At 43.4% G+C, this 26859-nt stretch overlaps 1 protein-coding gene across 11 annotated transcripts in view; it reads right to left on the bottom strand.

Annotated features, from left to right (window-relative positions):
* NEDD4L (NEDD4 like E3 ubiquitin protein ligase) overlaps positions 1 to 26859 on the bottom strand; it is a 371283-nt gene that overhangs the window by 224963 nt on the left and 119461 nt on the right. Inside the window, exon 1 of one of the 11 annotated variants that reach the window (XM_073343634.2) lies at positions 15898 to 15981. The exons of the other annotated variants lie outside the window; for them this stretch is intronic. The gene's annotated coding sequence lies outside the window, so the exon portion shown is untranslated. Of the gene's footprint in view, positions 1 to 15897; positions 15982 to 26859 lie in introns of those variants that run through there. 11 annotated transcript variants of the gene reach the window in all.

Genomic DNA, 26859 nt, shown 5'->3' with positions numbered 1-26859 from the left:
CTCCAGGCCAATCCTGGAGGGTTGGCACCCCTATACGTAATTAACCTTTATGCCAAACCTCTTTTTGTCAATAAGAGTAGCCTGTAAATCTGCAATGAGCAACAAATGTTACACCTAACTTTAGTCTACTCTGAATAGGCAACTGAGATGTATTTGATTTTAATATGTTGCTAATTTAGCTATAAAATTCTTAAGGTTTACTGCTGTAACAAGTAGCCTTTTATCCTGACAAATAAAAATGTAAGCAGATTGCACCAAGCAATTAAAACTGTACACGTTATTTGGCTGGATGCTCCAAGAGTTCCGTTCAATTTTGTTCCCACATTTACACACTTCAGATTATTTAATAGACATACTGCCCAGGATCTATCTTTCAGCATTATTTGTTCTCTTTAAAAAGGGAGGGGAAATGCAGTCAGGAAAGACCTTGTGTTATCACAAAATAAAGTTACACTGTAGTTATTAAGAGAGAGCTGTCTGCAGTCAAAGCTATAGCTAAAGTCTAAAAACTTTCTTGGCACATGAACTATAGATGTAGAAATTTCTACTAGCTAGCGTGCAATGGCAGGTAGCCAGATAAGGATTAGCTATTAAATTTACAGAGTACACAATTGCCATTCACAAGCACTATATCAGAGGATTCAAATATACTATCCTCTGCACCAAAACAGTTCCATTCAACAATCTCCACCATATTGATTTTGGCTGGCTGCCTTGCTTCGCCATTTTGTTCTGTATCCATGCTTCCCACTGCATCTTTTTACGGCTGATTCTATGCAAGGAGATGCAAATCCAGCTTGACGGTCACGTACCAACCTTTGGTTTTGCAGGGATGGATGCTGCACGTCAAGTGAGCATATCTGATTTTGAGATTAATTTTTGGATTAGAAATGCACTTTGACTCTCCAAATATTTCTTCTTCTCCTAGATATATGGCCATTCTCTTCCACTGGGAGATATCACTGGAGACAGGAAGATCACCCCACCCTCAGAAATATTCAGTAGTTAAAGAGCCTTTCAGAAAACCCTTTAAAGGTTTAGATGCAGATATCACTTAATACAGAGGTTCTTAAACTGTGGTCCGCGGACCACTCCAGGTGGTCTGTGGATAGTTCCCTCTAAGGTGCATGCCTGGGTGGCCGCACACAAGAGAACAAAGGGCCACTCACCTAATTAGTGGAGTTGTGCAGGCGTGGTGAGAGAAGGACCTACTGAGGCGATCTGCCAGCATGTTCCTGACGCTAGGAAGGAGACAGGCCTTCAGGTGGATTGCATGTCAGATGCAGAAATCCCATAGGCGGAGTGCCTCTTGACAGAGGGCCGACGAGCGTGCTCCCCCTTGCCTGTTGATGTAAAACATTGAGGCTGTGTTGTCCGTCAGCACTCGAACCACTTGGCTGGATAACTGTGGGAGGAAAACCATGCAGGGTAGGCGAACCACCCTGAGCTCTTTGAGGTTTATATGCAATGTCAGCTCCTCTGCAGACCATGTACCTTGCATCCTAAGCTGTGATGGTGAGCGTGAACACTGGTATGGAGACCTATGTTAACAGGCGGGTGACCGGTACTGAGAATCCCAATGGAGGCTTTCACAGGATCGGCATCATACTGAAGGGGAGCGGCTACGATGCTCCCGGTACCGGGGTCGCAGGATCATGTGTGACTCGGTAGTTCTACACCATACTACAAGCGACCAACACTTAGAACCCGCAGAGCAATGCCTGGAATTTGGAGACCGGCGCTGAGGGCTCTGATTAGTAGACAGCACTACATCCAAGGCGCGGTGGTTCTGAGCAGTCGAGTGCTGGCGAGGCACTCCCTGAGGTGGCGAGCGGAGCCACGTTGATGGGGACCGAGAGGGTGGTCAAAGGGCAGGCTTAACCCTTGATCTGGGAGCTGCCATCACTGGTGTAGGTGGCACCGGAGGGACAAGAAATCCTGCGCTGCCTGCAGGGCTTCTGGAGTCAACAGCATCTCCAGGTGCCAGACTCCCGTGGCGCTGTCCGGCGCGTCCTGGCATGGGCTAACCCGCTCAACTGAAGCTGGGGTCTGACTCCCACTTGGAGGTGATGAGACGCCCTTTGTGGGTCTAGGCTCGCCTCCCGCCCTTTCCTTGCCCTTGTGAACAGGAGACAACCTTGCCCAGTCTTCCTCTTCCTATTGGCCAGTGCCGGGGAGGTGGATTTTTGTCCCTCCAATGACAGTACCGGCATGGCGCTCCACACCGAAGCCACAATGCTGTGCACACAGTCTGATCGCAGCTGCTCTGGTGTCGGCGCCAACTCCATAAAGAGCGCTTTAAGTTGGATGTCCTGCTCTTTCTTAGTGTGAGGCTTAAAGCTCTTGCAGATGCATCACCTGTGACTAATATGAGGCTCCCCTAAACACCTTAAACAACTCGTGTGAGGGTCACTGACTGGCATAGGCTTCCTACAACAGTCACAGTTCTCAAACCCCGGGAATGGGGCGTGCTCCATCCCAAAGCTAACTCTGGGACACTAACTAAAAACACACTAAGGGAACAAATACTAACTGATATAACTATTTATAATAGAAGGTTCGCAACGAACAGTTCTAGAGAAGGAAAGGTTTGCCCAAGCAAAGGAACGTTCCAGCACCGTCACTGGCGGTAAGAAGGAACTGAGGGTCGGGGGGAGCCAGTGGTGCCCCTTATAACGCAGCATATGAGTGCCACTCCAGAAGGCACCAGAGCTGGTCCCCTATGGATACCACTGAGGGACCAGTGCATGTGGCAAGCACACACACCTCACATAGAATGCAAATGAGCAAACATTCAAAGAATATTTTTTATTAGACAAACTTCTGTTGGTGAAAGACAAGTTTTTGAGCTACACAGAGCTCTTCTTTAAAAGAAAAATGTTTAATACATGATACTGAACTATATCACTTAAAAATTTTTCAAAGAGAAAAAGTTCTACTGCACTGTTATGCAATGGTGTTCAAGAGCATAGCAACTATTTACTAGCTCATATTGTAATGTAAGAGCAGAGGTGAAAGTAAGCTGGTACGCCCTGCTACGGTGTACTGGCAAGAGCCGGTGCGTCGTACTGGGGCGGCCTGGCTTCCCAGGCAGCAATTTAAAGGGCCTGGGGCTCCCAGCAGCGGCTGGAGCCCCAGGCTCTTTAAATTGCCACCAGAGCCCGGCTGCTGGAGCCCTGGATTAGCGGCAGCGGGGCTCCGGGGGCTATTTAAAGGGCCCTGGCGGTAGAAGCAGGGGAGTCCTGGGTCCTTTAAATAGCCCCGGAGCCCTGGGGTAGCGGCGGCAGCGCAGGGCTCCGGCAGTGGTTTAAAGGGTACGGGGTGGTAGTGGTGGCCGAGCCCTGGGTCCTTTAAACTGCTGCCAGAGCCCCCGGCTGCCGCTGCTACCCCAGCAGGGGAGGGCACTTACTGGTACAGGGTGGGCCGGAGCTGGCTCTGACCCCCCCATACCCGCCCCTTCTGCCCGAGGCCCCGCCCTTTCTGGGGGCCAGAGCCGGCCCCAACCCAGCCCCGTACTGGTAAGTCCCTATTTCTACTTTCATCCCTGGGTAAGAGCCTCCTCAAAAGGACTGTTATGTGCAGGGTGCGGCGTTCCCAACACTTCCCATAAAAGGCCAGCGTCTATGATCACCTCTGACAGTCAAACTCCCCATCACTTGCCTTCACATGGCAGGGGTGTTTTTACCAGAAATAGGGATGTGAAAGGCAGGTATCTGGTGCTTTTAGAATAACCAGATTGGTGGGGCCCTTTAGTCTGGGGGTACAGGGGCAGCCTACTAGGAGGAGGAAAATGTTGATCTCAAACCCCCATCCCCAGGTTAAAAGAAGGCTGGCATTGGGTTGTGGCAACATCAGTACCTTGCTGTTGGTGGTTACCAAGTCTAGACAAACAAGGTGGGAAGAGAGTGGGTGTGTACCTAGTCTAACTGGGGAAAGGCCGTTTTACTGTGGTGTATGAACATTTTCTTTTTGTGGCAAGTTACCAAAGGCCAATAGTAGATACCAGTTATAAAGAGAGGTGAGACTGGCCTCTCTGCCAGGGATTGCTGCCAATGGTAGGAGGGCATTTCAGCCCCATGCCAGAAGTTTGCCAATCTGAAGCCTGGGAACCTCCGACCAACAGAATTTCTGGCAGCCAGCATGTGAACGGTCCTCTGGAGAGCCAGGGGGATAGGAGGTTAGAGTGAAGAGTCAAATGAAAAGCAGTAACCTAGACAGACAAATAAACCCTATGACCATAGGCACGTAGGGATTCACATCCTACACACAAATGCATTACTATTTGTATAAGGTATGTCTTGTAAGGCATCACATGAAAGCAACTTATTAATATCGTTGCAAAATGCATGTGTTAAAGTTATATGTGAAGTTATGAATTCCCTCTGTATGCTGTTACTAAAACATGTTTAAGGCCAGACAGCCTAGCCTAGGTAAAGATGACAAACAGGTCTGTCCTAGACAAAGGATTGTGGGTTTACATCAATTTACATATTAGCAGTAAACAAAGCCATTGAGCTAAACGGCAGGGGTTATATCCTGATCCTTAACTCAAGAAACAGAGAATTAACATGGCTCCGAGAGACCCAGAGACTGAATCCCCAGGTGGTCTTCTTGACTTGTAAGACAAAAGCATTTCTTTGGGGATATAAGGAAGAGAGAGAGACTCTATCTTTCTCCTTCATCTTAGGAGACAAAGAAACCAAACCACTTGACCTCTGTGATGAGTCCTGACCAGGCTGGCCAGTAAAAAGCTGGAAAGGAGACTGTACGTGAGAGAAATCATCTTTAACAAAGATTGTATCTTGCTATATTAAGTTTTAGACTTTCAGATCTGTTTTCACTTTTATTTGCTTGTAACCACCTCTACCTTTCTCTCTTTTACTTGGTATTACTTAATCCATGCTCTTTTGTTAATAAACTTGTTCTACTTCTGCTATAAACAAATTTAGTGCTGTGTTTGACGGTGATGTACTAAGTCTTTAATGTTCTTATGGCTACAATGACCCACTAAGGAAGCTGATAAGCAAAATATTTCATTTGCCAATATTGAAAGTTGCATTAATGCTAATATTTGGTGCAGCTCATCATTCCAAGTTGGATCCATGCTGTGTATCAAAATGAAGGCTGCAGACAGAAATTGGTGAGTTGGTGGGCTGAGCCCATTTCTGCACAGGTGGCCAGAAAAGACAGACAGGTTTTTCCACAACACGCTGTGGAAGTATTCGGATAGCAGCTCAGATTAATGTAGCGCTAAGAACTCTAGGATATGCCCCAAGAGGCCTATCACCTCACACAATGGAGTACAATGATAGTGTGGATGCAGTAACTTGTGTAGGGCTTTCAAGTGTGTGCACTCTTGCCTCAATTAGGGCAACTCTAGTGGTCACACGCGAGGGTCAATGACTCATGTTTGCACTGAAGAAATACTCTAAAAGTATCCTCACAATACCCCTGAGGGACAGGTAAGCAAGTATCTCAATTTTATAGATACTTTAATAAAGTTACTTGCCCAAAGCCACATGAGTGACAAATGTAATCAACAGAAGACTCTCAAATCTGCAAAGAAAAAAGCTTACATGAGCAACTAAAGCTCTTTAAGCACATTTCTCAAATTTGCTGCGATAAATTATTTTAGTGAACTCAAACTGCCAAACAACTAGAAACGAAATTCTTAAGGTCACTATATCCCCTCACAACCTAACCTGCTCTAAGCTGATCCAATGGCATGTATATCTTTACTTGATAACTGCTTCTAAGTACGAATCAGTCTGTCTTTTTTGACGGTGAAGGAAGAGGAAAAGAAAAGCTTAATACTTGTTCCCCTCCCAACCACTAATTTGCCCATTTATAAAGCACCGTGCCAGATGCAGAATTGAAAGGAAACCCCATCTTCTTGCTCAAAATGAAACTGTTTATTATCCCCCACCCCCAAAAATCTGCGGGGGGGGGGGGGGGGAAACAAGGGGAAATAGGCTTGAATAGCGACTGGGAGTGGCTAAGTCATTATGCAAGGTAACCTAAGTTAATTGTATGCAATTTGCAAATGAATTCCAATTCAACAGTCTCCCGCTGGAGTCTGGATTTGAAGTTTTTTTGTTGTAATATCGCAACTTTCATGTCTGTAATCGCGTGACCAGAGAGATTGAAGTGTTCTCTGACTGGTTTATGAATGTTATAATTCTTGACATCTGATTTGTGTCCATTTATTCTTTTACGTAGAGACTGTCCAGTTTGACCAATGTACATGGCAGAGGGGCATTCCTCGCACATGATGGCATATATCACATTGGTAGACGTGCACGTGAACGAGCCTCTGATAATGTGGCTGATGTTATTAGGCCCTGTGATGGTGTCCCCTGAATAGATATGTGGGCACAGTTGGCAACGGGCTTTGTTGCAAGGATAGGTTCCTGGGTTAGTGGTTCTGTTGTGTGGTATGTGGTTGCTGGTAAGTATTTGCTTCAGGTTGGGGGGCTGTCTGTAGGCAAGGACTGGCCTGTCTCCCAAGATTTGTGAGAGTGTTGGGTCATCCTTCAGGATAGGTTGTAGATCCTTAATAATGTTTTGGAGGGGTTTTAGTTGGGGGCTGAAGGGGACGGCTAGTGGCGTTCTGTTATTTTCTTTGTTAGGCCTGTCCTGTAGTAGGTGACTTCTGGGAACTCTTCTGGTTCTATCAATCTGTTTCTTCACTTCCGCAGGTGGGTATTGTAGTTGTAAGAATGATTGATAGAGATCTTGTAGGTGTTTGTCTCTGTCTGAGGGGTTGGAGCAAATGCGGTTGTATCGCAGAGCTTGGCTGTAGACAATGGATCGTGTGGTGTGGTCAGGGTGAAAGCTGGAGGCATGTAGGTAGGAATAGCAGTCAGTAGGTTTCCGGTATAGGGTGGTGTTTATGTGACCATCGTTTATTAGCACTGTAGCGTCCAGGAAGTGGATCTCTTGTGTGGACTGGACCAGGCTGAGGTTGATGGTGGGATGGAAATTGTTGAAATCATGGTGGAATTCCTCAAGGGCTTCTTTTCCATGGGTCCAGATGATGAAGATGTCATCAATATAGCGCAAGTAGAGTAGGGGCATTAGGGGACGAGAGCTGAGGAAGCGTTGTTCTAAGTCAGCCATAAAAATATTGGCATACTGTGGGGCCATGCGGGTACCCATAGCAGTGCCACTGATTTGAAGGTACACATTGTCCCCAAATGTAAAATAGTTATGGGTAAGGACAAAGTCACAAAGTTCAGCCACCAGGTTAGCCGTGACATTATCGGGGATAGTGTTCTTGACGGCTTGTAGTCCATCTTTGTGTGGAACGTTGGTGTAGAGGGCTTCTTTATCCATGGTGGCCAGGATGGTGTTATCAGGAAGATCACCGATGGATTGTAGTTTCCTCAGGAAGTCAGTGGTGTCTCGAAGGTAGCTGGGAGTGCTGGTAGCGTAGGGCCTGAGGAGGGAGTCTACATAGCCAGACAATCCTGCTGTCAGGGTGCCAATGCCTGAGATGATAGGGCGCCCAGGATTTCCAGGTTTATGGATCTTGGGTAGTAGATAGAATATCCCACGTCGGGGTTCCAGGGGTGTGTCTGTGAGGATTTGATCTTGTGCTTTTTCAGGGAGTTTCTTGAGCAAATGCTGTAGTTTCTTTTGGTAACTCTCAGTGGGATCAGAGGGTAATGGCTTGTAGAAACTCGTGTTGGAGAGCTCCCAAGCAGCCTCTTGTTCATATTCCAACCTATTCATGATGACAACAGCACCTCCTTTGTCAGCCTTTTTGATTATGATGTCAGAGTTGTTTCTGAGGCTGTGGATGGCATTGTGTTCCGCACGGCTGAGGTTATGGGGCAAGTGATGCTGCTTTTCCACAATTTCAGTCCGTGCACGTCAGCGGAAGCACTCTATGTAGAAGTCCAGTCTGCTGTCTCGACCTTCAGAAGGAGTCCACCTAGAATCCTTCTTTTTGTAGTGTTGGTAGGGAGGTCTCTGTGGATTAGTATGTTGTTCAGAGGTATGTTGGAAATATTCCTTGAGTCGGAGACGTCGACAAGAAGGCGAGTAACCATTTTTTCCTTCAAGTGCTTGCATATTTCCATTATACTGTCGGTGAGTCCCAAACTGTTATCAAAGGCTGTGGAGTTTGGAGCTCATTGGGAGAGGGACTACGAGAGACTGCTTTCCCTACGTTGGCACTGTCTCTTGAAATATACAAGCCTTTGAAGAAGAACTTTCAAATGACAGGTATGAATCAGCGCTCTAAATACTGATATTAAAAAATACAATATACCTGGAATAAATTGACTGAACTCATTTAAAAAAAATCAGATAAGAATAAATTACAGCACAACTAATTTATTCTTTAAAACAAACAACCAAATAAAAAATCTGAACAAAAAACACAAGCACAAAAACCCCATGCCTACCCCCCTATTTGAACAAACATTTCATTTAGACTTCAATTCTTCAGCTCCCAAGTACCTTTAATCACATTTGGTCCTATGCACTATGTGTTACAATGAGTCAATAAATAGTTCAGTACGCTCCAATGATTCTATGACAAATTTCTCAAATGATGTGGCAGGGTTTCCAGTAATTATGACTGTAATTAGGCAATTCTTTACATTGCAGTTACATAAGCTCTTGGTGACTAGAAGATGTCTGACTAATGTTCAGATTAGTTAGGTTATTTTTAGATAACCAAAAACGGTATTTGGAATTGTCATAAATATAAAGGGAAGGGTAAACCCCTTTGAAATCCTTCCTGGCCAGGGGAAAGCTCCTCTCACCTGTAAAGGGTTAAGAAGCTAAAGGTACCTGGCACCTGACCAAAATGACCAATGAGGAGACAAGATACTTTCAAAAGCTGGGAGGAGGGAGAGAAACAAAGGGTCTGTGTGTCTGTCTATATGCTGGTTTCTGTCGGGGATAGACCAGGAATGGAGTCTTAGAACTTTTAGTAAGTAATCTAGCTAGGTATGTGTTAGATTATGATTTCTTTAAATGGCTGAGAAAAGAATTGTGCTGAATAGAATAACTATTTCTGTCTGTGTATCTTTTTTGTAACTTAAGGTTTTGCCTAGAGGGGTTCTCTATGTTTTTGAATCTAATTACCCTGTAAGATATCTACCATCCTGATTTTACAGGGGGGATTTCTTCATTTCTATTTACTTCTATTTTTATTAAAAGTCTTCTTGTAAGAAACTGAATGCTTTTTCATTGTTCTTAGATCCAAGGGTTTGGGTCTGTGGTCACCTATGCAAATTGGTGAGGCTTTTTATCCAACATTTCCCAGGAAAGGGGGGTGCAAGTGTTGGGAGGATTGTTCATTGTTCTTAAGATCCAAGGGTCTGGGTCTGTGGTCACCTAGGCAAATTGGTGAGGCTTTTTACCAAACCTTGTCCAGGAAGTGGGGTGCAAGGTTTTGGGAAGTATTTTGGGGGGAAGGACGCGTCCAAACAGCTCTTCCCCAGTAACCTGTATTAGTTTGGTGGTGGTAGCGGCCAGTCCAAGGACAACGGGTGGAATATTTTGTACCTTGGGGAAGTTTTGACCTAAGCTGGTAAAGATAAGCTTAGGAGGTTTTTCATGCAGGTCCCCACATCTGTACCCTAGAGTTCAGAGTGGGGGAGGAACCTTGACAGGAATAAACTTTTAAAAAACTGGTTATTTAATGTTAGGCTCCTATGTTCGCATTTTAGGCAACTAAATAAGCAGTCCAATTGATAAGTGCTGAGTATCCAGCAGATCCAGATGAAGTAAGTGCGGTTATGCATGGGAGCAAGGGTCAAGTTGCTTGGAGAGACTGTAGGATAAGGGCATTGGTTGACAGATAAGAGCATCAGGTTATTCCATGGGACCATCACCAACCTTACCAAAACTGTTTGGAGGTAGTTATCAGGAAACTTGTGAAGTGTCAATTATCAGTAGCTATCTGAACAGGATAGCTAAGCCTCCAGAAGTATTTTATTCCAGCCTGCAGATACCTGGCTCAGTTTTTAAAGAACTTCAGAAAGAATCACGTACAGTTTTAAATGTTTGGCAAAAATAGCACTTTACAATACTTGTTGCCAAGATCAATTCTTATTTCTCAACAGTAACTCTTGTCAATTCTCTAAATAAAAACATGCAGTTATTCTGTGACAAAACCACCATTAGCAAGCACATATTGCATTAAACAAATACGAATAAGGTGTTGAGCCCATTTGTTTTTCACAGGATTGAGTGTCTCCCTATCACTGGGTTTTATTTAATCAAATGAGAATTTCAGAAGTGACTGCAATTTTTAATTAGCATTAATAAAACTCCCCACAAGTGTATTACCAAGAAAACACCTTTGTTATCCTCACATAAAACCCTATGACAGTCTGTACTCTTCCAAACCAATCCGCATTCATTTAACAATAGTTTCTGTGACCTGGAAAATGAATGTGAAATAGGATTCTTCTGCAGAGCATTAGCTACCCTATGTCAGCACCTGAGGTATATTCACTCATCTTGGACAAATGTCTTGATCCACATCCATTCATCTGTACGGATGCACCTTTTGGATTCTATGCTCAACTTTCACCTCTGAAGTCACTGCCCTGTTCCTAAGTGCAGAGCAAACTTCTGCGCCCCTTTATTTCCTCTTACAGCTTCTTAATCATCATTCCTCTGTCCAGCAGAAGCCTTGTTCTTTCTCTCTCCTAGGCTGCTTAAACTGAACCTGAAGTACTATAAAATGAAGAGATGGTGGCAAATAATCAGCATACCATGGATGATTCAGTAATTAAAGTTAGCCTGGGACTCTGGAAACCAGAGTTCAATTCTCTGCTTCCCCACAAATTTCCCTTGTGATCTGGGGCATGTCATTTCTCGCTGTGCCTCAGCTCCCAATCTGTAAAATGGGCCTAATAATACTTTCCTACTTCACAGAGGTATTGTGAGGATAAATACATTAAAGTTCATGAAGCATTCCAATACCACAGTAATGGGGGCCAGATAAGTACACTGAATGAAAAGAATTCCTAGATTGTAGCACAAAAGAGCAATTGGCTTGAATGACTAATGTGACTTCCAATAAGGAAGACAAATGACCTTTTCATGACTCAGGTGGAAAAATAATTTTTGAGAGATGTGGGGGTGCAGAAAAGGTACCCGTAAGTTTGTAGTTCAGCAGGAACAAGGAAGTTAATTTCATCTAATCATTCAATCTGATAACAGCATACATTACATTACATACATACACTTGCCATTCTTTCATACCATTTTGCTGCAATCTGTAGCAAAGGATGGGATATAAAGGGAATTTCAAAACAGCATAGAAATGTTGACTTACAAGTTAAATATTTTGCTTTGCAAAGTCCTCTGATGGAGATGTCCACATGACAATTATAAGTTAGCTGACAGATTCTAAATGATTTTTAACTCTCCGTTCATGATAGTCCAGGAATCATTTTTTAGTTTTTCGTCATTATCTGAAAAAACGATAGGTTTGAGGGTTTAACCGTTCTCTTGGTCTTTCTCCCACAGTTTCTTCAGAAAGGTTTGCCTTTCTTTGAACTTTGCATGCTCTGAAGAGAAAACATGATCTACCCTTGGTGCATACATGCTGGCTCTCAGCTTCTTGATGTCACCAACCACACCCAGACAGCCACCTACTTTTGTTTACAAGCTCAGCAACTATTCCTCAGCAAATCAGATGCTCTTTACTGTTGCTTAACATTCTCCAGCAGGTTTCTCTCAATGCATTTTACTATACTACTTAACCACCACCACCTAGAAAGGGACAATAATAGTTTTGATATTTCTTAGAACAGGCAGTGACAATTCTTTCATTCTTGACATCCAACCAAAATCGGTACATCTAATTATTTTTTATTCTTTTTTTTTTTTTTTTTAAAAGAACAGCACTTTATCACGTATTCTTTCTTCTCTGTTATGGTATCTTCATATTGTGTTACTACTACCAGAGAGATAATTTTGGGGCTCTTATTAGCCAAAAGTTTACTCAGCTTGTCACCAAATTATTAAACACTACTTGGAATCACAGAATTTAATGATTTCTTAAAGTAAATGCTCATGAAATGACTCTGGTAATTACCTATGTTTACCTCATTGGAGTTTTATTGCTAATAAAGGCATTCTCTGCTCAAGGACAAAAAATTGAATTGCAACAAATTTTAATATAAGCATGAAATAATTTTAGGGTAAATGTAGATTAGGAAAATATTTCAATGCAAGTTCTCTGTACCGGAGCAGAGGCACTCTCCTCATGGATAATCCTGAAGCAAACTATAGCAGAAGAGTAAGAAGAGCGAGCAAGCCTCTGCTTTTATACAAAGGGGAAAGAGGGAGGGATTTTTCTCCTCGAGTTATACATTACATCTGTACTTGACAGTAGTATTGCTGCTTACAAGTTTGCCGCTTAAAAGTTGAATCAAAAGTCTATTGACATAAACAGCATTTATTCAATGAACGAGGAGGGGATTTAAAATCAGGCGTTTTTTGTTGTTGTTTTGGGGGGGAGCGTTGGGGGAGGGAACAGCATTTGTAGGAAGTGTGAGATGCGTTCAGTTATTATCATAGCATAGTGGTGGCAGAGGGTGTGGAGGAAAGCAGAAAATTCTGAACCCCTGAGGGTATGTCTACACAGGTGCTCGGGGCACTGTCGCGCAGCCTGGGTTGACACACTCGTGCTAGCATACTAAAAATAGCAATGTGGAGACACTGGCTCTGAAGCTTAGGGAGGGACAGGCCCGAATGTCAAAGCAACATCTACAACAGCTGTTTTTAGCATGCTAGCCCACACTAGCCTGCATCTGTCAACACAGGCTGCAAGATTCACTCCCACCAGCTGTCAAGATGTACCCGAAAAGGCTCAGAAGCCAGAAGGCAAAAAACAGAACCCCCAACAATTTATTTAAAATCTCATGATTGCTGGGACCCTATTCATGATAGCTGACGTGGGGAGAACTCCACTGCCTATTAAATTTGCCATGAAACAGTTTACATGGTATCAATAACCTCATGTTATCTTATTCCACTTATAACAAATAGAAGAGGAGGAGTGTGCAGGCCCATGTGAGAGATAAGACTAATGCCCCCAGAATGGCTTTTTTCAGTTTATTAAAAAACTGCAACCACCTACCCTCAAAATAAAATTTACTATCACTTGTGATCCAAGTATTTACATGCCAGGCCCCTCTTACGAAAGGGAATGTCATGTTTCAAAACAGTACTATTATTTCAAAGTAAACTGAAGTCTTGAGCATGACTACATTGCTATTAAAAGCAAAATGGCCGACATTCCTTTGTGCTACCCAACCCTCTCCAGTTAATATCACAGCACATGGGATTCTGACTAGTGAGAGACCAATGTGCTGGACTCAGAAGTGGAGGCAGAGAGGGGTTTTTCTTCTGTGGCATCCAAGGTTCAGCTCTCCACCTGCCTGGGGATATAATCTGGCTGCTGCTCTGATTTAGCCTCTTACGCCGTTTTTCTTCAACAAAGGGAACTCTGAAGGTCCTTCTCATGCCCTCACACAGATGCATACACATCCCTCTCTACAAATCCCTGGGTAACATAACAGTGAATGTTAGTATTACACAGCTGATAAGTTCTGCCACGCATGTTCATAGACTTTTAGTCACTTTTTCTAGAGCTAATCTCTGGGACCCACAAAGCCCACAGCTGTGACTCCTTGCCCTCAGATTTCAGGGATCGCACATGTGAACAGAGTACTTCTGCTCATTACAAAAATATTTCTACCTCACAGATTGGCCTTTGGGACTTGTGAGACGCATAGCCAATCTATTGATTTGGGGTGGGGGCTGGGGGGAACGACAGGTCCATATGTGGAGGAAAGGGACGCCAACACCACGCAAGCTGCTTACACATAGCTTCAGTTGCTATAAGGTCCAGCCAGGTGACTGTCGGCAACTGAGCCAGCTACTCTGCTAGTCAGCCACTGTGACCCCCACTTACCTTTGTAGCCAAACTTAAATGCAAGAGTCAGTGTGGTATAGTTCTGACCAGGGCATTAACAGACTCCTTCTTGAGCCTTAGTTAAGTCACTTAACCTTCCTGTGTTTGTTTCTTTCCTCTGTAAAAAGGGTTAATATTTACCTTCACTGGGATATCATGATCATTAGACAATGTTTGTAAAGTGCTAGCACAAGTGCATATAAAACCATCCAGAAGCTACAGACAAAGTGATTCTCAGGCTCTAGTTAGTTCATATTGAGAATTGCAGAGAATTACAGCATCATTTCCCAGATCACAGGGCATCATGCCCACTGGGGACGCAAAGAACTAGCTTAAGCTGGGGCAAAGTGGCAGCGCAAAGTTTCCTCCATGCTGCCCTGGTGACATGGTAGGATTCATAGATTCCAAAGCCAGGAGGGGCCATTGTGATCATATAGTCTGTCCTCCTACATAACAACAGGCCATAGAATTTCCCCAGAAAAATTTCTTTTAGAAAAACATCCAATCTCTATTTTAAAATGGATGAAGAATTCACCATGAAGAATTCACCATGACCCTTGGTAAATTGTTCCAATCGTTAATTATTCGCTGTTAAAAATTTACACATTATTTCCAGTTTGAATTTGTCTCGCTTCACTTTCCAGCCATTGGATCATCTTTTATACCTTTCTCTGCTAGATCAAAGAGCCCAGGTAAGTACTTACAGGCTGGAATCAAGTGACCCCTTAACCTTCTCTTTGTTAAGATAAATAAATTGGGCCACTTGAGTGGATCACTGTAAGGCAGGTTTCCTAATCCTTTAATTATTCTCATGGCTCCTCTCTGAACTCTATCCACTTTTTCAACAGAAGAGAGCACAACTGAAGTCATTTCCCTGAAGTGAGGCTCAGCTTTCAAAAGCTTGGGAAATGCTGCCCTCGAGCACTTTAAAATGTTGGCAATTATGCACATTACCTGGCACAAGCAACTAAAGGACATTTCTCTTACAGTGATAAGCCAAGAGGGAGGCAACAATACCCAGTGCATGCATTTTTGTAAACTAACCATCAGTTCAATATTTAAGTGCTCTGAAGAATTTTCAGTGATCCCCTCCAAAACAGTACTTCTGCCTGTGCATGGTGATATAACAACAGCACAGAGGAGATGGTTACATCTGAGCATAGGGGAAAGCGCCTTGTTTGGCCAGCTCACCTAAACACATTTACAGTTAGCTTTGTTTTTTGTGTAGTCCAGAATGAATAATCAATATGAGCATAAGACAGAGCTCTATGTTTTGTTAGGAGATTTCTACATTTAAAAGCAGTAAGGGAATTACACAGTAACACACCATTTTCAAGTTAATACTGGTGAATTTCTAAACATCAACACAAAACATTTTTAAGAACAAAGTAAAAACTTAGCAGAAAAAGTAAATAATAGACATCAGGAGACTGTAAAAAAAGCAACCTTGTTATGACAGGATACCTATGAAAATTATGATGTTTTGTCACTATAAGCATTTCTTATGCTTGGCTATACTGTAGGAAGACAGAAAAAGGCACAAAGATTAGTTGCACCTAATGTTGAGGAAATATCACCTCAAACATTTTGCTTATATTTTGTCTATTGCACTTTTTCGTCTCTTTTTAGAGCGTAAGCTCTTCAGGATACAGATTGTGTCTCCCTATGTGTTTATATCACACCAAGCACATTTGAGATAAGAAATAAGGCACACTGTGTTTTCACTGTTATATAAGTCTCAGATACCATTCCGAAAACAAAGCACAACGCTCCTACTGACTGCGCTCGAATAAAGAACCTGAAGAAGAGCTCTGTGTAAGCTCAAAAGCTGTCTCTCTCACCAACAGAAAATGATCCAAGAAGATATAACCTCACCCACCTTGTCTCTCGAATAAAGATACATTTACTTTCAGGAGAAAAATATTTCCGACTTTTGTCCTTACCTTATTCCTTGCTCACAATCAGAAACAGCAATGTACCATATCCAAGAATAGTAAGAGCCTGCAGTATTAATGTAAATCCCAAATCTATTTTACAGGCCTCAGAATTCTAGTTTCCAAGCAGACACACACCTCAGCTTATGTTTCTACACGTTTAGCAAGGCTTTAACATAACTAAGAAGGTATTCAAAGAGCTGCTAGGTATAATGATGATTCATATCAAAGACAGCTACAAAGAAATGCCTGTGGGTGAAAGAGTTTAAAAAAAACAAAACAACTAAACTCCACCTATAGTGTCTCCACCCTTCAAGGTAGTTCTTTTAAAATCCTGTGCTCGAATAGTCATAACCCTGTTCGGTGTGCTTATCCTTTTTGCATATGTATTTGTTATAGTAATGAATCAAGAGCACAAGGAGTTCAAAAGTCTTCCTAGAAAAAAAAAGCTAACAAAATTTAATCTTTATGTTTTTGTTTCTCTCACTTAGCCCAAATAAAAGCATAAAAAGAAATGAAAAAGTTTACAAAATATTTTACTCCAGAATCTTTAAAACAAAACAAAACCACACATTTACATGAATGAAAACGAATGATCTTAGCTCAGAACAAAAGTGCATGCACCTATAAATTTGAATTTCCCCTACGTCATGTCAATCCACTGACTTTTCTTAAAAGCAAATAATCTGGAACTTTAACAAGAAGTGGAAGAAGAAATAAGCAAATTTAGTGACATTGTTTCAGAGTAGCAGCTGTGTTATTCTGTATCTGCAAAAAGAAAAGGAGTACTTGTGGCACCTTAGAGACTAACAAATTTATTCGAGCATAAGCTTTCGTGAGCTACAGCTCACTTCATCGTATGCATGACATTGGTGATTTTTAGGAGCAGAAACAGTCAACACAGGAGTGCTGGGAAACAGCTGTGCTAATGAGCACTAATAAGCAGACTGAGTTGATAAACAGGTTTCGCAGAGTTTAAACCAATAGACAAGGTGAGGGACAGGCACATGCAAAGAGGCTCTATTACTGATGTGCAGGCCTCAAACTTTAGATAAGCAACCTCACATTTCATGCTTAACCAAACCTTGTACGCTGGATATCTCACAATTGCAAATCTGCTCAGGAGAGTTCTTGTACTTCCATGTTACCAACTTGTCTAAGCATATCATGTTAAATTTCTGTTGAAACCCACAACACAAGAACAAAGGGGCATTCAATGAAATTAAAAGGTGGCAAGCTCAAAAATGATAAAAGGAAATACTTTTGCACAGAATGTATAACTAGACTGGAATTCATTGTGGCTGAGAAATTAGCAAGATTCAAAATAGGACTGGACATTTGTATGGATAAAAAGAATATCCAGAGTTATAATTAATGAGGCCAAAAATTTTGGGAGGGATATTAAACCCACAGCATCAGGGCTTACAGGAGTTTCTACCTATTAGAGATAAGTTTGAGACCTAATGTGGGAGCAGATTATCCTACCTCTGCCTACTGCAGGGTTCTTACACATTCCTGTGGAGCCTCTGGTAATGGCCAGTGTCAGAAACAGGATACTGGAGTGGACTAGATGGACCCCAGGGCTGATCCAGTGTGGCAATTCCTATGTTCCTAAGCGCAGAGACATGCAAATGAACTAAATATCAAGGTGGTTTGCTCAGTTTGAATTTGAATCTTTCTATAGTATATCCTCAGGAAGAAAACTGGCAACTCCATGAGCAGGGAAGTTTAAAAAACTGAGAAAAAGAGAATACACTATAATAAAAGTTACTTATTTTGGATGAGTCATTCATCGTTACTACTAATTTCAGGGTGGGTGTGTAGGTTTTTTTTCTGGTTAGCCCTGTCAGCTTCTCCTGCTGTTTCTTCTCCCAACACAATGATGTTTTTTTCTTGTGAAGATGAAAGCAACATAAAACCTGCTGTTATGGTCAGCCAGACTCAAGCAGCCACATTACTACTGCCCAATACCCAAACAAACGATAGGGTAGCAGGGGTGGGGGAGTAACAGGCAATCAAGAAATGCAGAGGAAATCTGGAGATAGACACACAACTCCTGTACGCAGTGTGTTGTAGCCATGTCGGTTCCAGAATATTAGAAAGACAAGGTGAGTGTGGTATCTATTGAACAGATCGTTTAATTTTGTTCAATCTTACATTTAGCAGTGACACTCTGAGTACTTTTCCCAGACCTGGAGAGCTCTGTGTAGCTCGAAAACTTGTCTCTGTCACCAACAGAAGGTGGTCCAATAAAAGATATTACCTCACCCACGTTGTCTCACACATGCTTGCCTACAGGTGATAGTGACGGAATCTGGTGTCTTAGAGCTCTATATTAACAGTTTTTTTGTTTGTTCCCAAAGTATTAAAAGCATAACATACATCCCTCTTACAAGCCTTATTACAGAGAAGAGCAATTGGTCTGCACCATTAGGGCTGATCAAGTCTTTAGGCTGAAAGGGAGTGGAGAAAGGGTTAAAAGCAGCCCTGGGGAGGCTATGCAGCAGACAGCCAATCAGTGAGGGGCTGCAAGGAGCTGCCAATCAGAGCAGAGCAGGCTCATATATAGAGAGAGCTCCCTGGGCTCCCAAGAGGAGTCAGTTCCCTCTTGGGAGCCCAGGGAGAAAGAACTAGGTCCCTGAGGGAACCGCTAGCACCCTGGACAGAGCAGGGTCAGGGAGTGAGAGGGAGCTCCAGCCTGACAGGCTGAAAGACAGAAGCCTGGGTACAAGAGCAGAAAAGATGCTAGGGCTACAGGGAAGTGGCCCAGGGAAATGGACAGTGGAGGTTGAAAGAGACGCAGCATGTGGCTGCCGCCTAGAAGCTCCCTGGGTCGGGAACTAGAGTAGTATGTGGGCTCGGGTCTCCCCCCATCCTCCTCCACAGGAACTTGCCACTGAGGGGAGTGGCCAGTGAAGGGCTGCAGTTTGCCACTGAGACAAGTGGCTAAAACCTTGGGCTGCAGTTGGCCACAGAGGCGAGTGGCCCCACAGTATGCCAACATTTTTATGGTGGCCTTAGAACAATGCTTCCTCAGCTCTCGTCCCCTAATGACCCTACTCTACTTGCGCTACATTGATGACATCTTCATCATCTGGACCCATGGAAAAGGAGCTCTTGAGGAATTCCACCATGATTTCAACAATTTCCATCCCACCATCAACCTCAGCCTGGACCAGTCCACACAAGAGATCCACTTCCTGGACACTACAGTGTTAATAAGCGATGGTCCATAAACACCACCCTATACCGGAAACCTATTGACCGCTATACTTACCTATATGCCTCCAGCTTTCATCCAGACCACACCACACGATCCATTGTCTACAGCCAAGCTCTGTGATACAACCGCATTTGCTCCAACCCCTCAGACAGAGACAAACACCTACAAGATCTCCATCAAGCGTTCTTACAACTACAATACCCACCTGCTGAAGTGAAGAAACAGATTGACAGAGCCAGAAGAGTACCCAGAAGTCACCTACTACAGGACAGGTCCAACAAAGAAAATAACAGAACGCCACTAGCAATCACCGTCAGCCCCCAACTAAAACCTCTCCAACGCATCATCAAGGATCTACAACCTATCCTGAAGGACGACCCATCACTCTCACAAATCTTGGGAAACAGGCCAGTCCTTGCTTACAGACAGCTCCCCAACCTGAAGCAAATACTGACCAGCAACCACACAACAGAACCACTAACCCAGGAACCTATCCTTGCAACAAAGCCTGTTGCCAACTGTGTCCACATATCTATTCAGGGTACACCATCATAGGGCCTAATCACATCAGCCACACTATCAGAGGCTCATTCACCTGCACATCTACCAATGTGATATATGCCATCATGTGCCAGCAATGCCTCTCTGCCATGTACATTGGCAAACTGGACAGTCTCTACGTAAAAGAATAAATGGACACAAATTAGATGTCAAGAATTATAACATTCATAAACCAGTCGGAGAACACTTCAATCTCTCTGGTCACTCGATTACAGACCTAAAAGTCGCAATTCTTCAACAAAAAAACCTCCAAAAACAGACTCCAAGGAGAGACTGCTGACTTGGAATTAATTTGCAAACTGGACACCATTAAATTAGGCTTGAATAAAGACTGGGAGTGGATGTGTCATTACACAAAGTAAAACTATTTCCCCATGTTTATTTTCCCCCCCTACTGTTCCTCACACATTCTTGTCAACTGCTGGAAATGGCCCACCTTGATTATCACTACAAAAGGTTATGGTTTTTTTTCCCCTCTCCTGCTGGCAATAGCTCACCTTACCTGATCACTCTCGTTACAGTGTGTATGGCAACACCCATTGTTTCATGTTCTCTGTCTATATAAAATCTCCCCACTGTATTTTCCACTGCATGCATCCGATGATGCTGTAGCTCATGAAAGCTTATGCTCAAATAAATTGGTTAGTCTCTAAGGTGCCACAAGTACTCCTTTTCTTTTTGCGGATACAGACTGACACGGCTGCTACTCTGAAACATATAAAACCCAAGAGGTTTATTTTAAAAAATCATAACCTATTTAACCTGATATTCCTCCTCTCAAAACCCCTCAAAAACTTTACAGGCCAATCTTCAGCTAATGTACATAGGAATATCACCATTTAAGTTAATTTCCATTAGCTGAGGCTCTGACCTTAAGTTGTTTTTTAATAAAAAACTCTATTGATCTTGGCTTCCAGTTCCAACAAGCATATTCATTCCTTTTCAGAAAAATGTATTTTATGATTGCCTGCCAAAAGAAGAGGGTAAAAAATGTTTGGTTACAGCCAGTCAAACGCCCATGTTGGCACAAGAAGAAATGGATATAAACTGGCCATCAATAAGTTTAGGCTTCAAATTAGATGAAGGTTTCTAATAATCAGCGGAGTGAAGTTCTGGAACAGCCTTCCAAGGAGAGATGGAGAGGTAAAAAACCTAACTTGTTTGAAGATCAAACTTGATAAGTTTATGGAGGGGATGATCTGATGAGACTGCCTACAATGATATATTGCCCATCCACAACAGCTTGTAGGAAATATCTCCAGCAGCTGGAAATGAGACACTAAATGGGGAGGGCTCTTGAGTTACTACAGAGAATTTTTTCGCAGGTGTCTGGCTGGTGGATCTTGCCCACATGCTCAGGATCTAACTGACTTCCATATTAGGGATTAGGAAGGAACTTTCCCACAGTTCAGATTAGTAGAGACAATGGAGGTTTTTCACCTTCCTGTGCAGTGTGGGGCATGGATCACTCACCAGTTTGAACTAAAGTAAAGAGTGGATTCTCTGTAACTTGAAGTCTTTAAATCAAGATTTAAGAACTTCCCAGTAACTCAGCAGGAGGTTATAGGCCTATTAGTGGGTGGGTGAAGTTCTGTTGACTGAGACATACAGGTGGTCAGACTAGATCAGTGGTTCTCAACCTTTCCTGACTTACTGTACCCCTTGCAGGAGTCTCATATGTCTTGCATACCCCAAGTTTCACCTCATTTAAAAACTACTTGCTTACAAATCAGACATAAAAATACAAAAAAGTGTCACAGCACACTATTACTGAAAAACTGCTTACTTTTTCATGTTTACCATACCATTATAAATCAATTGGAATAGAAATATTGTACTTACATTTTAGTATGTAGAGCAGCATAAACAAGCTATTGTCTGTATGACATTTTAGTTTGTACTGACTTGGCTAGTGCTTTTTATGTAGCCTGTTGTAAAACGATGCAAATATCTAGATCAGTTGGTGTACCCCCTGGAAGACCTCTGTGTACTCCATGGGGTGCACATACCTCCGGTTGAGAACCACATGATCATGATGATCCTTTCTGGCCTTAAAGTCTGTAAGTAATGGAAGTTTCTGTAGGCTTCTAGCAAATGCAAACTAAAATTAAGACAGGGAATATATATAATGTCCTCCATGTCCAGACATATGGTGCTCCATGGATGCATCATAGTTATCTCAGCAGAAATTCCATGCCTGCTTTTCCCTACCCACTGTGTTATGCCATCTCTTTAGCAACACGATTCCTTGGAGCCAGGCTGTCTCTGGCTGGCTGCTGTCGCCTTTTTATCAGAAACATTCCTACTCCCGTGAGAGCTCCCACCAAAGTTAGTCAGCAGTGTGTGGATTCCTCATATCGTAGATAGGAATGACAATGCCTTATCCCCTCCTCTGTATGCAGATCCACAGCTCCACAGAAAGAATGTGGGTTAGGGACTGGGTACCACAGAGAGAACTCTGCCTTCCACACCTCCTGGACAGGGCTCTACTGGGCAGTGTAGATCAAAGGTAGGTTGCTTTGAAGATGGTGTTTCAGACTGGACTCACTATGCCTCATAGTGTTAAACAAAATACGTTATTTTTTCCACAGGAACATGCTGCAGACTGAATAAGCAAAATGTGCAACTGGATGAGACAGTAAGATCAAGAATATCTGTGGAAACCATGTTTCAGAGGAACAGCCGTGTTAGTCTGTATTCGCAAAAAGAAAAGGAGTACTTGTGGCACCTTAGAGACTAACCAATTTATTTGAGCATGAGCTTTCGTGAGCTACAGCTCACTTCATGAATACATTAGATATGTTAGCTGCACTAGAAGGAAAACTGGGACACGAGAGAGGAATACAGTGAAGAATTAATAACAGTTCTTTACATTGTACAATGCATAGGTATAATAACAGGAAGCAGTTCACATCTTGACTTTGAAGAGACGCAGAGGACATAATTGGACATCTAAATGTAGAAACATCATAAGCCAAAGAAAATTTTCTATTTACCTAACTAGCAAAGAGGAGAAGGTTCTTAATATTTATTCCAAGTCGTGAAGCTGAAAAGTTTCACATAAAAGCACTATTATTAGATTACTGTGCCACCAAGCTCCACAATAGGAGAACTGGACACCATGGTATTGCATTGGGTAGGGTCAAATTCCACAGGAGAGAAGCTGTGTCAAATAGCTGAAAGCAAAACACACTTTGTGGCAAATTCCTCAGAGAAGAATCCTTCTCTTTATATTTTGAAGTGCAGAGCACAAGAACTGACACTCCACAAGTCATACCCCCTACTGGCTCATTAGGACAGCAGATACATGTCAGACACACACTTCTACATGCACCAGTCTAGGCGCATGTACTAACCAAGTAATTAACAGTAGGAAGGCCCAAATTCACTCTTCAGAAACAAAAATATTCTTTAAAAGATCTGTAATTTAGAAGACAGTTTTGGCTGCCTGCTGAACATAAAGCTTGTATTCAGTAGTGGTCGAGCATCACTGTTTCAATCTCGGAAACATCCGAGAGTTGCAACATGTTCTTCCAGACATGAACCTTGCCAAGACAACCCAAATCTTTGTGATCTTTTAGCCAGGTCACTGAGTATACTCTATTTGAAGCTACTCTTGCAAGCTAGTCTTAGAAAAAGACTATTAAGGAATGTGGCTACACAACTATTTAAAAGCCTCCACCCACGATAGTCTGGGATGAACACTGCTTGCTTATTACCTGGGAACTGAATTCTTACATTAAATATTACTGGAGGACTTCTGATTGTTTAAGTAGTCCCTTTCAGAATGTTTTTCCCTTTGAAACAGAAGAAATGTTTTTGAGCAGAACTCATTATTGGCAATAAACATGGTTTCTCCTTTGGTTTGCTGGTGGGGAAGATATTTGTTCAATGCTGGGGTGAGGTTTGAAGGCTACATCGGTATGCTGTTTCAAAGATGGGTTTTGAGATATGTTACTATTTTCTTCAGTTCTAGTTTGTTAGGTGGTCAGAAACCAACAGCTGTGAGTGCCATATGTAACCCTTCTGCCCGTCAGAAATGGCAGCAACAAGGGCCGGGTTCAATATCTAGGGGACCCATTCCAATAGCACAATGCAAACCGGCTCGAGCCCCCAGCCAGTGACCTGGGACAAATATATACCACCCCCTCTGGGCGCCTCCAAGAGGCAGTACTTCCCCTCTCGCAAGCACCTAGTCTGAGTGTAGCAAAAAGCCTTTTAATAACAGAGAGAAACAATGTGGCATTATGTTGGGGAAACACCACCAACAGGATTTATAACACAACCCATGAGCAAAAAACCCACCCCAAGCAAATTGGGGCATGCCCTTTCCCTTTGGTTCTTGAGTCCAGCAACCCCAAATCACCCAAAGTCCCAAAAGTCCAATGACCCAAAAGTCTCTGTCTCTGGTCAGGGCAGCCCCAGAGTTCAAAAGTTTATCTACAGAGCTTTACCTCCCAACCTGGGTGGAGATGGGGGCGGAGGTAAGAGGCACCTTACATGATCTGAAGCTGACCGCCCCACAGCTCCATAGGCCTTCACTTCGCTCCGCTCCGCCAGACGCCCCACAAACTACTTCGCTCTGCGGCCCACACGCAGCTCCTGCCATCCCACGGACTGCTCCGCGTCCCACCAGCCGCTCCCGCTGTCCTATGAACTGCTCCACCAGCCTGTCCACAAGGCACTCCAGCCGTCCCACACACTGCTCCACAATCTATCTTCAGGCTCCCCCACTACTTAACACAACGCTCAGTGATTTCAGCTCTTAGGCAGTTCAGCTCTTTGGTGAATTCAGCTTGTAGTAGGGGAGCCTCAGTGCTGGTGCACCATTAGCCCAAAGTGAGCTCAGCAGCCTGTAACTAGATTTCTAATGAAATCAAAATTAGCTCTGATATTCCACAGTGGAGAGAGGAGGAAGTGCAATTAGCATGTAAGGCCCTCACCAAGGGGCCCATGCCACCAAGTATTAATACTTGTCCCCAGCCTCTCTCCACTCACAGACTTTTGGAACCCATGACCCTTGCCTCGCGAGTGCTACTTAGTTGATGGTGAGTCCCTCCATCATAACAAAAGGCCAAGTACAGTCCAAGCACAGTTCCCATAATCAGGGTAATAAAATTTATTCTTCCTGCCCCAATAACAGAGACACTGGGGATCCCACAGCAGCCAAAGTGGGCAGCTATGGCCTCATTCTAGGCAAGGTGGGTGTGCCTATGCAAATGAGATCAGCCCCTGAAGTTCTTTTCCACAACTTGCCACACCTCACCACCAGATGTCAGGGTGGAGCTCATCCTGACACTGCTTACACATATAAATTTTATTCTTGTAAAATAGTTCAGTTACTACATAATTAAGGGTCTGTACACTAAACATTACACTCATGGAAGTAGATTACCCAGCTTAGCAGCAGCTACTCAATGGAGCCTCCTCCTTCTACCATCCCATGAACAAAAGAGGTCTTGCTCCAATCTCCAGAGCCTCCAGAACATATCCACCCCCAAAAGACCCAAATGAACTCCACACAAAGTGTTCCAACTCGCACCAGAAACCACAGCTTCACTCTTACCAAACACCCACCCTAAACACAAAACAATCACACAGTTATGTACCCCAAAATCCAATGCACTAAACATTAGTACAAGCAAGAGAGTCCCTATTCACAAGAACACCCAGCACCATTTCATTCTCAGGTTTAGCCTCCAGCCACCTCGGCTGCAACTGACTGCTAGATAACAAAGCGTTTTAAACTCTGCTGTGCAGACAGTTACAGACCAGTGATGCACCATTTCCAGCCTGTGAAACCTTTTTCCATATCAAAACCCTCCCTGGAACCTCCTCCCACATTTTAATATAAATCTGACATCTGATCATGACCCCCTGGTTGAGAATATGTCCTGGTCCTAAAAGTTGGGACTTTCATAAGTACACAGCACTGGCCTACTTCTGTTCCCATAAAGTCAATGGTGCAACTGCCACCCTTATGCTTTTGAAAATGACACCCCAAAAAGATACAGTAACCACAGAGAGCCAAAGATCAGCACCCATCTTCCTGATGCTCAGCAAAATCTGTCCTCCAGCAACTAAAAACTCTCCCAACCTAGTAAGGAAACCACAGAGACCCAATATGTCTGGAAGCCCGCAATGACACATGGGGAGATGCTCTTCGGAGCAGAACTGCACTTAAACAAAGACTATACATTCTTTTATTTTAACATAAATATAAAATTACATATAAAACCCCCTACTGTTATAAGGTGGACTAGGCCACGAGGCCCCCTGCTGAAGGCCCTGCCACACCCTGCCCTAGAAAAGGGCAGTAGGGAGGTCCTCCAAGCTATCTACAGTGGCTGCGTGGAAAGCAACCAATCAGGGTCCACCAGACTAATATAAGAAGAGCTGCAGGAACAGACAGAGTAGTTCCCTGCTAGAGCTGGAGGAGAGTGGATGGTGCTCTGAGCTAGCTACTGGGACTCCACCAGGACAAAGCTCTGAGGTAAGGGTGAAGAATGTGCTAGAGCTACGTGTTACACACTCACTCACTCACTCCAGGGCTTTGATGCATTCCAGAAGAGGAATTGAACTTTTAGTGGCCCAGGTCAAGAGCTGCAGCCAAAAGGTCCAGAGAGGTGAAGAGTCTCCAGGGAGTAAGTCCTGGGGGATGTGTCCCATGCCAGGACCAAGACTGCTTGAAGAGCAGGGACAATTTGAGAGAGCCCACAAGGGGCTGAGACCATTCAAACCAGGGTACTGTGATAGGCCTGATTGAGGAGCAAGCTCAAATATAGGGCTGCAGATCAAGAGATCTTATTGAGGACTTTGAGATACGCCCAGTTGGACTTGTACTCTGGAAGGGGTTTGCTTTGTTTTTATTTCACATACAGACTGTGTGTGATTCAGCCAGAGGGCTGAGTCAGCAAAGACCCCCCAACAAACAAGTAGAGTGTGTGTGGGCACACGCACTAGACCACAAGGCACTTGCAAGAGATGTGACCCCATTACACCTACATTTAAACAATGTAAATTTTTCTGTGTCAGGCACTCAAAAGTTAGGAAATGCCAGTTTTAAGGTTGCCTGTGCAAGTGTGTAGGCCTCATGATACAGTCTTCAATGACATGATCACATACTATTCTTCCCTACTTCATTCAGCAATCAGGATGGATGGCGTTCCTCACAGTCCTCATTTTTC

The sequence above is a fragment of the Lepidochelys kempii genome, chromosome 5 (assembly GCF_965140285.1).
Source record: "Lepidochelys kempii isolate rLepKem1 chromosome 5, rLepKem1.hap1, whole genome shotgun sequence".
NCBI lineage: Eukaryota > Metazoa > Chordata > Testudines > Cheloniidae > Lepidochelys > Lepidochelys kempii.
Note: the sequence above shows the minus strand (reverse complement) of the source record. Positions and strands in the feature narration are given on the sequence as shown.